Below are 12756 nucleotides of genomic sequence, written 5' to 3'. Positions count from 1 at the left end.
GCTCAACTGTCCTGAGGGCTGAAGAAATCAATATGTTACAACACCCACAGTCCATTCATGAGTCACCAGCAGAGAAGCTCTGGAACTGAGACTATATAGAGAACTTTGATAAACACTGACCAGATCCAAGTTCATAATAGAGTTATTAGCAAATAAGAACGAAATGGTATCACACAGACCACATTCTCTGACCACAATTTGTTAAATTAAAAACCGTCTTTGCATAAATTATAAAAAACAAAAAAACATGTTTTTGAAAACCAAAAAAACTTTTCTAAATGCCTTATGAGTTAATTATGAAAGCAGAACAAAGATTACAAAGTAATTAGAGCTGAATGAAAATGAAAGCATCATTCCATAATCTGTAGTCCACAAGTCTGAAATCCAAAAGATTCTGAAAACTGAAAACTTTTGTTCATAACTCATTCGGTGGCAAAACCTGACCTGAGACCATTCACAGTCTCAGTGATCCCACCTCCAGCAAAATGGATGAAGGAAAAAAAACGAGAAGAGGCACAAATAAGCAATATTAGCAACAACAGCAACAAAAGACTAAACTAAGTAGAACAGAGAATAACCGTCATAAGAGAACTCCTGGAGCAACTTTATGCCAATACATTTGGAAATTTGGACAAAATGCATAATTTCCTCGAAATTATACATTGGTGAAATTGACTCATGAAAAATAGAAAAACCGAATAAACTTTTCTAAGAAATTGAGTTATTAAAATCTCCTCTCTCCCCCATCAGCTTTTCAGAATAAGAAATACAAATGGCCAGTAAACAGGAAAATATGCTAAATTTCCATCCTAATCAAGAAAATGCAAACTGAAACAGTATTGGGTTAACCGTTCCCACCTATCTGATTAATAAAGATGAAAATGCCAATGTTGCTGAGGATGTGGAGAAACCAGCCCTCTTCCATAATGTGGGTTGGAATGTAAATTGGCAAACCAATTTGTAGAGCAATTTGGCAATATCTAGAAAATGTAGAGATGCTCTGATTCAGCAGTTCCATTTTTAGATATATGTCCGACCTGAAGAAATTTCAGTACTTTTGCACAAAGGAACAGCAAGGGGACCAGAGTAGCTGGAGCAGAGGGAGGGGGAGGGCAGTGTGTAGGGACCCATGGCAGAGAGACAGTTGGGAGCCATGTTGTGTAGGGCTGGCAGGCCTTGCGGGGGGGGGGGGTTGCCCTTTAGTGGGCATCAGCTGGGGAGCTGTTGGAGGGCCCTGGGTAGCAGAGGGACAGATGTTTCAACAGGATCACATCACTCTGGCGCTGCATTGAGCACAGCTTGTTAAGGCAGGCACAGGCAGGGAAACAAGTTAGGCGAAGTTCCCGCAATGACGAGGCTTGTTAAGGATGGGAGCAGTGGAGGTGGAGATGAATGGTCAGATCCTGAATAGCCCGGGGCCATGTGACTGATGCTGAGCACACATGTAGCACCGGCCTTACCCCCACACACTGTCCAGTTGTGTGGGTTAGAAATCTTCCAGCAGCAAACAAGTCAACTCCCTTTCGTTAGTACTTCTTAGAATCCAGTTCCTCCCCCAGAGAGCAGCACTTCTTTCCCATTCCTTGTGAAAGTGAGGAGGCCACTACTATTCCTGCTTGTTTAATTTTGACCCTTTAAAGAGCTCACCCTTTAAAGAGTGTTGGGGAAGGGTTTCTATAAGTGAATCGGTCTGACAGTTTCTAGTCACGTAGAGCATGAAGGTGTCATGGAATGAAGCAAGAAAGCAGATCCCCAAATATATCATCAAAATCACTAAGATCTTGAGAAGAGTCGCTGCAGAAACAAACAAGATAAAAATTTTAAAAATAATGAGGGGAGTTATGAAGGACTGCACTGTAGTTGGTGCCTCTTCCTGAAAGTAGATCTGCTCACGTTGTTCTCCGAGGGGAGATTCTCACTTTGCTCTGTCTCAGCGCCAAGATAGGGACTCTGAATGGTTGGTTGGATCTCTGAGTTTGGGACTTTACAAAGAAAATAAGGAAATTATCTGAAAATAACCCATCATTTGTTTAAAGGTATGGGTTGCCAAGCAGTTACTTTGAACAGACTTAATTACAAATATTAAAAGGCAACCCAGCAGCATGATTCTGTCATTTGGTCTTATGAGGTTAAGAACATGTGCCACCCTGTGCTGGTCTGATCATGGCTGGGTGAGCAGAGCACCACGTGGATTTCAGTTGTCGCCTGCCCCGTGGGTAGGAGCAGCAGGCTTGTTTAGGGCACAAGATACAAAACTGTCCTTGCTCACCCCTCCTCCAGTCACATCTTGGTAAAACCCAGAGCTAAGAGCAACCAAAGATCTCTTTGATTCAGTCTGGCTCCTCTTTTTAAATTCTTAATTTTTTGTTGTTGTCTGCTCACTTCTTTCTGCATGCCACATAGTGAGGGCACATTGACCCACCCTAACTCAGGCTGGACTCGCCACTTCCTTTCATTAAGGCTGACACATTAACTGCCAAGAATATCTTTCTTTTTTGTAGTTTCACAAAGTTCAAACTTATAGTAGATAGTTTTTACAACTCTATGCAATTTAGTTATTTCCCCCATCACAGATCCATTTAAATATAAGATCTTAGGAGCTGTAGTTTTCTTTTGAATGGCTCTGTAAAATGTCTCTTGCTTCTTTCTTCCCTCTCCTCCTCTTCCTTCCTTTTATAATTAAAGCCTTATGGATGTATTCTTATTTTGAGGTAGCAGTGGGTTTGGCTTGCCTGGTTTGTCGTGTATGAAAAGCTCTTAATTATAATGGTGGAATATGGGGCTTAACAGTGGATGTTGGGTTGATAATTTTGGTTGGGGATTCTGCAAAATGATACTGTAGATGCAACCCTTTTGCTTCCTAACTCCACTAGCTGGTTTTGAGTTGCTCTTGATTATTCACCCAGGTCTCCTATGGCGTCATTTTGATCTACTTTCTCATTTACTTTCCTCTTTGACCAGAACAGTTCCATTTTTTCACCATCATAGTTTGAAGCTGGGAAGCCTGAGCTTCAGTCCTGACTCTGCCAATGAATCTGAGACTCTGGCCATGGCTTGTGACCCCTCAGGACCTCAGTTTCTCCAAAAGTAAAGAAAAGAATGTCGGGCTCCATCCCAGATCTAACGGTCTGTGGAATTTGGGAAGTTGTCTCTTGCTCTGTACTGCACATTAAGGGAAGAAGAGTAAAGGGGGGCCACTGCCCTGGATGTTTCTTCTTCTGGTGTCTCTTTTGCATGTGTCATTATGAATCTGAGGAAGTGGAGTGAAAGGCAAGGTTACGGAAATGATTCGTCTCTTCACCAAATGGGCTTTTTGCATTGTTTCCAAGCCCTTCCTGACAGTGGTTCTCCAACTCGTCCTTGCTGAAGCACAGATTGACAGGCCCACCAAGAGAGTTTCTGGCTCAGTAGGCCTGGGGTGAGTGGGGCCCAAGACTGCTTTTCTAACAATACGTTACTGATGCTGCTGGTCTGGGGACCTAACTTTGAGCACCACTGGCTTAAACAACAGCCTCCTCAATATCTCTGCTTGTGTGATAACAACTAGAGTATCAGTTGAGCCTCCGGCTTCTCCAGGTGTCTGTGTAGTGGTCTACATGTCTTAGCTACTCAATCCCCATGAAAGCCCTTTGGGGAAAGGGGATGTATAATTACTATTGTGCAGATGAGAAAGTCGTGATTGTGAGAGGTTAAGCAATATGCCTGATCCCCCTCTTTCAGAGAAGGCAGACCTGGGAGTCAAGTCCCGGCTGTCTGACTTGGAACTAGTGCTCAATTTCACTTCTCATTCTGGCCAAACTGGATGTGTTACTACCCTCTGGACATTTGCTTATGCTGGCCCTGCCTGGAGTGCTTCTCTGCCATGGGCTCTGCCCTGTCATCCTCAGAGGTCATTTCAAAGGCTCCCTCTCCTGTGAAGCTCCTACAGATTTCCTAGTCTCCTACTACTCCAGTCCAGACCGTTGATAACATCTTCCTCCTCTGAACATCCATTGTACTTTATATTTGCCTTACTCTGTTTTGTCCTGTGTCTTAGCTGCTTGTTTTCCCAGCTCCATTGCACAAGCCTGTGAGCTCCTTAAAGGCGGGGACTGATGCTTTTTCCTGTTTGGATTCACTGCCCCCCTGTATTCCCAGCACCTGGCTCAGGGCTTCAGACATACTCACATTCACCACACACACCTGTTAGACACATCTGTTAGGTTGAACTTGAAAAAGAAAGAAGTGGCTTATTCCCTGGTGCAGGCTGTGCCCCTGGGAAATTAGCCTGCCACATGTTTATTAGGAGTGCCTAGGAATAACTCAGGTGGGAGGGAAGGGCAGGAAGTAGGATGAGAAGAGGGCAATCTCAACAAAGGCCTCAGCTGACTCCCTGGGGAGCTCTGGAGCTGGGAGGACCCTTCATAGATATGAAGAGATGAGGCAATGGGTGAAGGCTGTCCTGGAAAGGGAATGTGACTCTTTTCAGCGGAGGTGATGCCCAAAGGAGGCTGACATCTGTGGCTGTGTTAGCAGCACTCCCAGCATCAGGGGGAATGAGCCCTTCAGATCTGAAGGGGAGCCTGGGGTGCAGCACAGTGACCCTGGATGCACACCCTAGATGACTCTGCCCACCCTCTCAGCCCTGGGGTTCCCCTTCTAGTCCCTGCTGCCTGCTTTCTGCATCTTGTACTCAGCTCAAGCATTTGGGGGGGCCTCTGGTGTGGAAGATCACACCAGCTGACTGCCCCAACCTCATGCTCTTCCTTCCTTTCTAACTGTGATTACATTCAGGTCAGCCTCCCTTCTAGCTAGAGGTGATCGTGTGGCACCATCCTGGCCAATGAAACTAAAGGGGAAATCTGCTAGGGATTCCTGGGAAATTGTTCTTCCTTCATATTCTTGCTGTCCCTTCCCCCTCCTCTTAATTTATTCTTCTTTTCTCTTCCTGTTTAGAATGCAAATATGAGGCTGGCAGTACGCCAGCCATCTGGAGCCCATGTGGCAACCAGGGAGATGAAAACGTCACTCCAGGGATGCAGAGTAGAGAGCTGGATGAAGCAGCTGGGGTGTTTGTGTGAGTCAGACAAGGCCATAATTAGTCAAGCCACCCCTGTGGCTGGGTTTCTGTTGTGTGCAAGGTGGGGGAGACTTAGCTGGAATGGTCACCCTGTTATTATGGCTGGTGTCTGTGCTGACCACTCAGTACATTGTTCTCCTATATCTGGTTATCTATCTGGTTATCTATCTTTGACTGGGTCATGGAGGCTGGAGCTGTGAGTCATAGATTAGGGGTCTTGGACTTGGGGAGCTGATGAAAAGTCTTGGAAAGTAGGGAAGGGGTCCTAAAGGGTGGGTGTGGAGGAGGCTAGGCAGTAAGAAACAAGCAAAGGCAGAAGGAAAGATTAAGCCAAATCATTGCTGTTCAATAACGGTCATTTCCTACCAGCCCCCAGTGTCACCAACACACCCAGAACTTTAATGGGCCCACACAGGACTAGGAAGGTGGCCTAGGAGAGCTTAGGCCTCAAAGATAGGCGGAACTGAGACTGAATCTTGGATTCCTCTCTGATAAGCTGTGTGACCTTGTGCAAGTTGCTTAGCCTCTCTGAATTTTTGTTTGGAAAAAGATTTAATGCAACTTACAAATGGAGCTAGGCCGAGAGAAACATTTCAGATAAATTGTTGAGGAAATGGAGGAAAACAAGTGGACACCAGTGAGTCAGGCCACAGAGGGTATGCTCCAAGTTTTGGTACACTTGCTGGAGGCCTTCCAACATCTTGCCCTCAGCCCCAGCAGCCAATGAAGAGTAAAACACATTTCATTTCAAATTCTCAGGCAGGGTAGTTCCACAGGAGACACATAGCCATTCTTGGTATTGGATTCGAGGAGAGAAGTATCTTCCACAGGTCTTATTTGAGAAGACATGGACATGGTGAAGTCTGTACTAAAATGTTTTACACAAAACCATCTTGAAAAAGGTGGTTAAATAAGTTTGGAAAGCCCCATCTATCAGACCTCCTTCTTGGAGAGTCCCACATCAGTGAATTAAAGTCCCTGTAAATTTCACAGTGGACAGACTGGCTTCCAGAGCTTCTGGAGCACAGAAGAGTATCTTCAACTTCTTCTTCCTCTTGCTCCTAATTTTCTTTTGTAGCTGTTGACTGGTGTATCATGGAGCTCATGATGGCAGCTACTAGGGCAGTGTAATCAATTTCTTTAATAAGATCCATGGACTAGATACAGCAGAGTGCTTCAAAGAGCCATTTTAAAGTGAAACACTCTTCAATGTAGGTCAGTTGCAGAAGCAAAGTTCAGGAAGAGGTGTTCTTGGGGGCGGGGGTGGTGGTGGGAGGAGTGGGGTGTGGAGGGCTGCATCTGCCTCATACATAGCATCCAGTAAGTGTGCATGGATTAATCTCCCCTTTCTGGACATAGAGAACAGCCCCTTGCTGAGGGATTAGGGCCATTCTTAACATATGAGCTATTCCTTTCTTTTGGATGGAGTTGAAGTTTCCCTTTTATGGGTTTCCTAAAAGCAAAAGTAACAGTCCCAGGCACTTTAATGGGAAGTATGTTACTTGTACCTAAGCACATACTTACCCCAACAGGAAGGTCATGTGAGTAAGGGAAAGAAAGGCCTGGTGTGGTGAGGTCATTCTGGGGCCCCTTGCAGAAACCCCAGGCCCACTTCTGGAGTGCAGCCAAAAAGCTGAATGGCAGAATGGCCTTGGTAGCCCAGGCCAGTTTCTTTGACTGGGTCAGTTCACACCTGATAACCAGGGCCATTTCCTGAGTTAAAACATCCCAGGGAAGTTTGCTGGGGAGAGGACAGGCAGGGTGGATGTATCCTCCTGAGTTCATATGTGTGAAGCATTTGAAATGGGCCCTGAGGATACCTTCAGTTCTTCCACCCCAGCACTTCTCAGTCCACTGGGCATCCATACTCAATCTTGCTAAAAATGCAAATTCTGAGTCAGTAAGGAATGGAGTGGGACTTGAGATTGGGCCTTTCTGATAAACTCCCAGGTGATGTGGATGTTGCTGGACCACCATGCTGAAGAGCAAAGGTCCTACATAAAACCAGTCAGCACTGCTGTTTAGTGCCTTCCAGTAGTTCATGCAGAGTAGGTCTTACATTTCCCCTGTACCTACCATGATGCTTAGCTCAGCACTCCATCCATGAGCACTGCTTCCTAAATGTTTGGTGTGGGCACCATGAGAGCTATGAGCAAATCGCAAAAACCCACCTGATTCTTCATGGATTGGAGCTAGGATCATGCACCATTAGCAAAAAACATCTTTGCCCTTCTCTCAGCCCCCGGCTGCCTCAGTTTTGATTCCTGTGTTGAAATCCTCTCTCCTTACCTGTTCCTTTTTTTTTTTTTTTTTGCCTTTTTGTCTTAACTTGTATAGAAGGATTGAAACTAACAACCTTTGATTTTAAGTGTTTAGTGTAGTTTCCTTCTTGCAGGTTTTGAATTATCTGCATGGCTCATCTCTCCCCATGCTTTTTGAAAGTCTGCGTCTCCCTGTCCCCTGCTAACCTCCAAGCCCACTCACTCCTGGGATGTGTCACAGTTGCTTTGTCAGTTTCCCCGAGAGACTCCCCACCTTGCTTTTGTCACATCCACCTTCTCTCTGGGGCAGAGGCGCTGTTGATGCCGCAGCCATCCACACCAGCCCTTCTTGGTTGTTTCCACACATTCCTTCCACTGTCGCTCTTGGATTGCTGTGCTTTCTGTAGAAGACACACACCACCTCCGGGAGAAAGGGTATGAGTCACAGGTCATGGAGGCTGTATACATGGGCTGGGACCAAGAGGCAGCTCAGAAACTGGTGGGCTCTGAACATTCCACTCAGTGCTGTTCACCTCAGCCCAGGTCACTGGGCAATGTCCAAGTTGTCATAACACGCGTGGATCAACTCATAACAGGAGGGAGTGGCGAGTGGCCTGGACAGGGGAGTGGCTGGGCTGCTGTTTTGCACCTGAAGAAGTGTCCTGTGGTGCATTCTACACAGGGTATAATGGGGTGTCCTGACCCAGGGTCCTGATTCCATCCAAACAGCCCAGTCTAGTGGGTGGGGCCTGGTGGTAAAACTACAGACACCACCTAAATCTGCATCCAAAATGCAGGTGATCTGTCCTTCAGGGCTACACTACAGATCGGGAGTATAAAGAGTGCTGAGGACATCCAGGGCCAGGGGGAACCTCTTCTGCAGCTCAGCAGGATTTCAGGTCCCCACATATGTGAACTGGAATTCACAGGGGTACTATCAAGCCAGAGTCAGAAATCACCTCCAGAGACTTAAAGGGTGCCTGTGTTTCTATTTCCTCCACAACCAAGATAGACTGGTAGGAAGTATAAGACTAGATTTTGAGGGCATACGATTTTAGGTGGTGGTGGTGCGAGGGGATTTGAAAGGTGGTACATATGCTTTCTCCTTTATATTATTATTTTTTAAAGTGTGCTGAAAGCAGAGTTGCAATCTGATTGTTAACCTGGCACGCTTTGCTTTGCTAGAAGCAACAGTTTTGAGGGGAAACCTGCTCTCTGTGGTATAATGTCTAGTTCCTTATCTCATCAAGGTGTGACTTTCAACACTTGTTTCTAGTGGGTTGTTTGTCTTTTTCTTGCAAATGTGTAAGAACTCTATGTATTACAGATATCAATACTTTATTGATCATCTTTGTTGCAAACGTATTTTCTCCAAACAATTTTTTTTTTTTTGCGGTATGCGGGCCTCTCACTGTTGTGGCCTCTCCCGCTGCGGGGCACAGGCTCCGGACACGCAGGCTCAGCGGCCATGGCTCGCGGGCCCAGCCACTCCCCGGCATGTGGGATCCTCCCAGACCGGGGCACGAACCTGTGTCCCCTGCATCGGCAGGCAGACTCTCAACCACTGCGCCACCAGGGAAGCCCTTGGCTTAATTTTTTTTTTTTTTAATTTTTTTATTAATTTATTTATTTATGGCTGTGTTTGGTCCTCGTTTCTGTGCGAGGGCTTTCTCTAGTTGTGGCAAGCGGGGGCCACTCTTCATCGCGGTGCGCAGGCCTCTCACTATCGCGGCCTCTCTTGTTGTGGAGCACAGGCTCCAGATGCGCAGGCTCGGTAATTGTGGCTCACGGGCCCAGTTGCTCCGCGGCATGTGGGATCTTCCCAGACCAGGGCTCGGACCCGTGTCCCCTGCATTGGCAGGCAGATTCTCAACCACTGCGCCACCAGGGAAGCCCCCTTGGCTTAGTTTTAATATTTCACTATTTGAGGTGATTTTTTTTTTTTTTTGAGGATTTCTGGTAACAGATTTCATCACAGTTTTCCCCATTTTGGAGATAATTGCTGAGCTTTTATCTTTTTTAAAAAATTTATTTATTTATTTATTTTTGGCTGCGTTGGGTCTTCACTGCTGCACGCGGGCTTTCTCTAGTTGCAGAGAGCAGGGGCTACTCTTCATTGCGGTGCATGGGCTTCTCATTGCGGTGGCTTCTCTTGTTGCAGAGCATGGGCCCTAGGCACGTGGGCTTTAGTAGTTGTGGCACACGGGCTCAGTAGTTGTGGCTTATGGGCTGTAGAGCGCAGGCTCAGTACTTGTGGCGCATGGGCTTAGTTGCTCTGTGGCATGTGGGATCTTCCTGGACCAAGGATTGAACCCGTGTCCCTGGCATTGGCAGGCGGATTCTTAACCACCACACCACCAGGGAAGTCCAATTGCTGAGCTTTTATCAAATAATTTTTCAGTATCTATTAATGCAGTCATTTGGTTTTTGCCATTTGTTAATCTAATGCATTAAGAGAATAGATTTCCTAATTCAGACCATCTTTTCATGTTTAGATACCATCACTTGACCACAGTTTATTATTCTTTTGATGTACTGCTAGATTTTATTCCCCAATATTTTGACTTTTACTTACAAATGTATAAGTGAGATTGATATATTTATAAGTGAGAATTGCACTCTATCTTTAAAAATAGACTGACTTCACAAAATTAAATGGGAATTTTCCCATAGTTTTCTATGAGCTACAATAATTTAAATATCATAGAAATGATCTCTTCTTTAAAGTTTAGGTAGAACTTAGCTATGAAAATATCCGGTTCTGGTATCTTTTAAAAAGTAGATATTAATTTACCTTTCTAATTTTTCTGCGTTAATCAGCCCATTTGTATTTTCTACTTCTTTTTGGGTGAACTTTGATACATAAAAATTTTCTAGGCATCCTCCCATTTCTTCAAGGTTTTCCAGTGAGTTGCCATAGTGCTATATGTAGAATTCATCTATAATTGTTCATCCCTCCCATCTTTGTGAGTGTGTCTCCTCTCTTATCTAATGAATGTGCAGCTCCTAGAAGAGCAAATCCAAGTGACTGAAAAATATACAAATATGCACAAACACAGAAATTACACTCAAAGTGAAAAATCACTTTACGTCCACCATACAGAACACATTAGGAAGAGTGGGAGTGCCTGGTATAATGAGTTGAAGAGTAAGGAGGAGTGAGAGGTTTCTTCATATGCTGTCTATGAAAAAGTAAATTACTGTTATTGTTTTATAAAATAATCTGCCAGGTTCTTTCAAATTTAAAACACATATCTTGTGCCCCACCAATCCCATGCCTGGGAACCAATGCCATAGAAATAAAAGTACCAGTGACTGGCATGTAAGGATATGTAAGTAAAAAAGAAAAATTTTGAAAAGCCATTAATTCTGAATACTAGAAAGGTTCAATAAATTATGGCCTATCCGTGCCCTAGAATATTATTATGCAATTAAAAAGAAGGAATTAGAGCCAAACTGGCTGATTAGGAAGAATTTCCACAAAGTATTATGGGATTCAAAAGTAAGATGCAAAGAACAGTGTACTGTGTATTGTAAACAATGGCAAAAAAAGAAAAACCCAAACAACTGTGTATGGATATGGTACATTAGGACAGAAACCATGGGTCATTTGTGAGACTTGGGGAATATCAGAAGAGGAAAGAGTGGAGATGGAAAGACCATCTTAGGAAAAAAAGGAGAGAAACAAAAATCTGTACTACAAAGAAAAAGATAGCCTCAGATGTGCATGTATAATATGATCCCACAAATGTAAAATTACGTATGTTAATGTGTGTTTTGGAGAAGAGCCCAAAGTGATCAACAACTGCTGCATCTAGAAATGAGTACTTGAGTTCACTGTCATCCAAGCCTGTGCTCTCCCAGTGATGTGAGTTTCTATTGGGGTTTCGCTTAAGCCCAACTGATAATCTGTAACCTATGAACCAAATGTTAAACTTAACCATAACCAATGTAACTCATACACAATACTGGGAGAAGTAAAGAGGGACGAGAACTACAGGCAGAGACAATACATATTTTTGCAGCTGGTTTTTAAGACCCCCGTCCTCCACTACTATTTCAGGTTCCCTTTCCTGTGGCCACCACCTGCATGGATGGAGTCCTTTGAGGTGGCCCAGTCTGTCATTCCTCAGTCCCTTGAGACATCCACAGATCTGTCTGTATAGGACTGGGGTAGTTTCTGTTAATTCCTACTTTTGGGTATAACAGTATAAGGTGATGCATAAAACATTCCCCTACGTTTCATATGTGATATATACTCTTCCAGAATATATATATTTGTATGTATTTTTTAAAAAATTCTTTCTTTTGTTCACCATTTCTCTAATTGTGTAAGGAAATGACAGTGGGGTCAGGTGGCATTCTCAGTTTCCTTAAGAACTTTTTTGGGTCACTTGGGCGCTAAAACCTTGAGATCAGTGGAGCTTAACGGTGTGAGGACAGGAAACATTTGTGAGTGGATCATTAGGTAAAAACATGAGATGTGTCACAGCCTCCTGCGTCTCCCCACCCATCTTCACCTTGTGGTTCCTGCCTCTGGTTTAGAGGCTAGATCATCACAATCTTCAAGATGCTGTCTCAGCTGGTAACTTAGTTAAAAGTTTACATAATTTAAAAAGCATTTATTGACTTTTCAGGCACAGTAAGAGAAAGAAAAGCATTACACCAGTGTATCTTTAGGCTTCTTATAAGACTTCCTGAAATATCTATAGTTCTGGAAATAACCACACAGATGTTGCTCTCTTTTTTTCTGTTTTAACTTCTTGTGAGTCACAAGAGACAAAAACATAGATTCTGGACCAGTACCCGGTATGGATATAGTTGATGTAAGAATTCAATGCCATTCAAAAATGTGGTTGAGATAATATGAGGCAGGTAAAAAATATGGTTAAAAGAATCTAATTTTGGCTTCAGCTTTTTTTTTTTATCCAATTTTTTTTAAATTTTATTTATTTATTTATTTTTGGCTGTGTTGGGTCTTCGTTTCTGTGCATGGGCTTTCTCTAGTTGCGGTGAGCGGGGGCCACTCTTCATCGCGGTGCGTGGGCCTCTCACTGTTGCAGCCTCTCTTGTTGCGGAGCACAAGCTCCAGACGCACAGGCTCAGTAGTTGTGGCTCACGGGCCTAGTTGCTCCGCGGCATGTGGGATCTTCCCAGACCAGGGATCGAACCTGTGTCCCCTGCATTGGCAGGCAGATTCTCAACCACTGCGCCACCAGGGAAGCCCCTTGGCTTCAACTTTGACCTTAGTCATTGTAAGGGCAAAAAGCTATTTGCCTGCATCAATGTTAGTTTTGGGATTTCTGAACTTTTGCATGATCAATGGTCATGTGATCGTGCAGATCCCCATCATATAAATGTATGAAACACAAGAACAAGTTTATTATAAATAATTGAATTCAGTTCCAGACATACATAAGCATTTGGAAGTAACAT

The sequence above is a fragment of the Aethalodelphis obliquidens genome, unplaced genomic scaffold, assembly GCF_003676395.1.
Source record: "Aethalodelphis obliquidens isolate GAN/ISIS:26980383/991018 unplaced genomic scaffold, ASM367639v1 scaffold111, whole genome shotgun sequence".
Classification (NCBI taxonomy): Eukaryota; Metazoa; Chordata; class Mammalia; order Artiodactyla; family Delphinidae; genus Aethalodelphis; species Aethalodelphis obliquidens.
Note: the sequence above shows the minus strand (reverse complement) of the source record.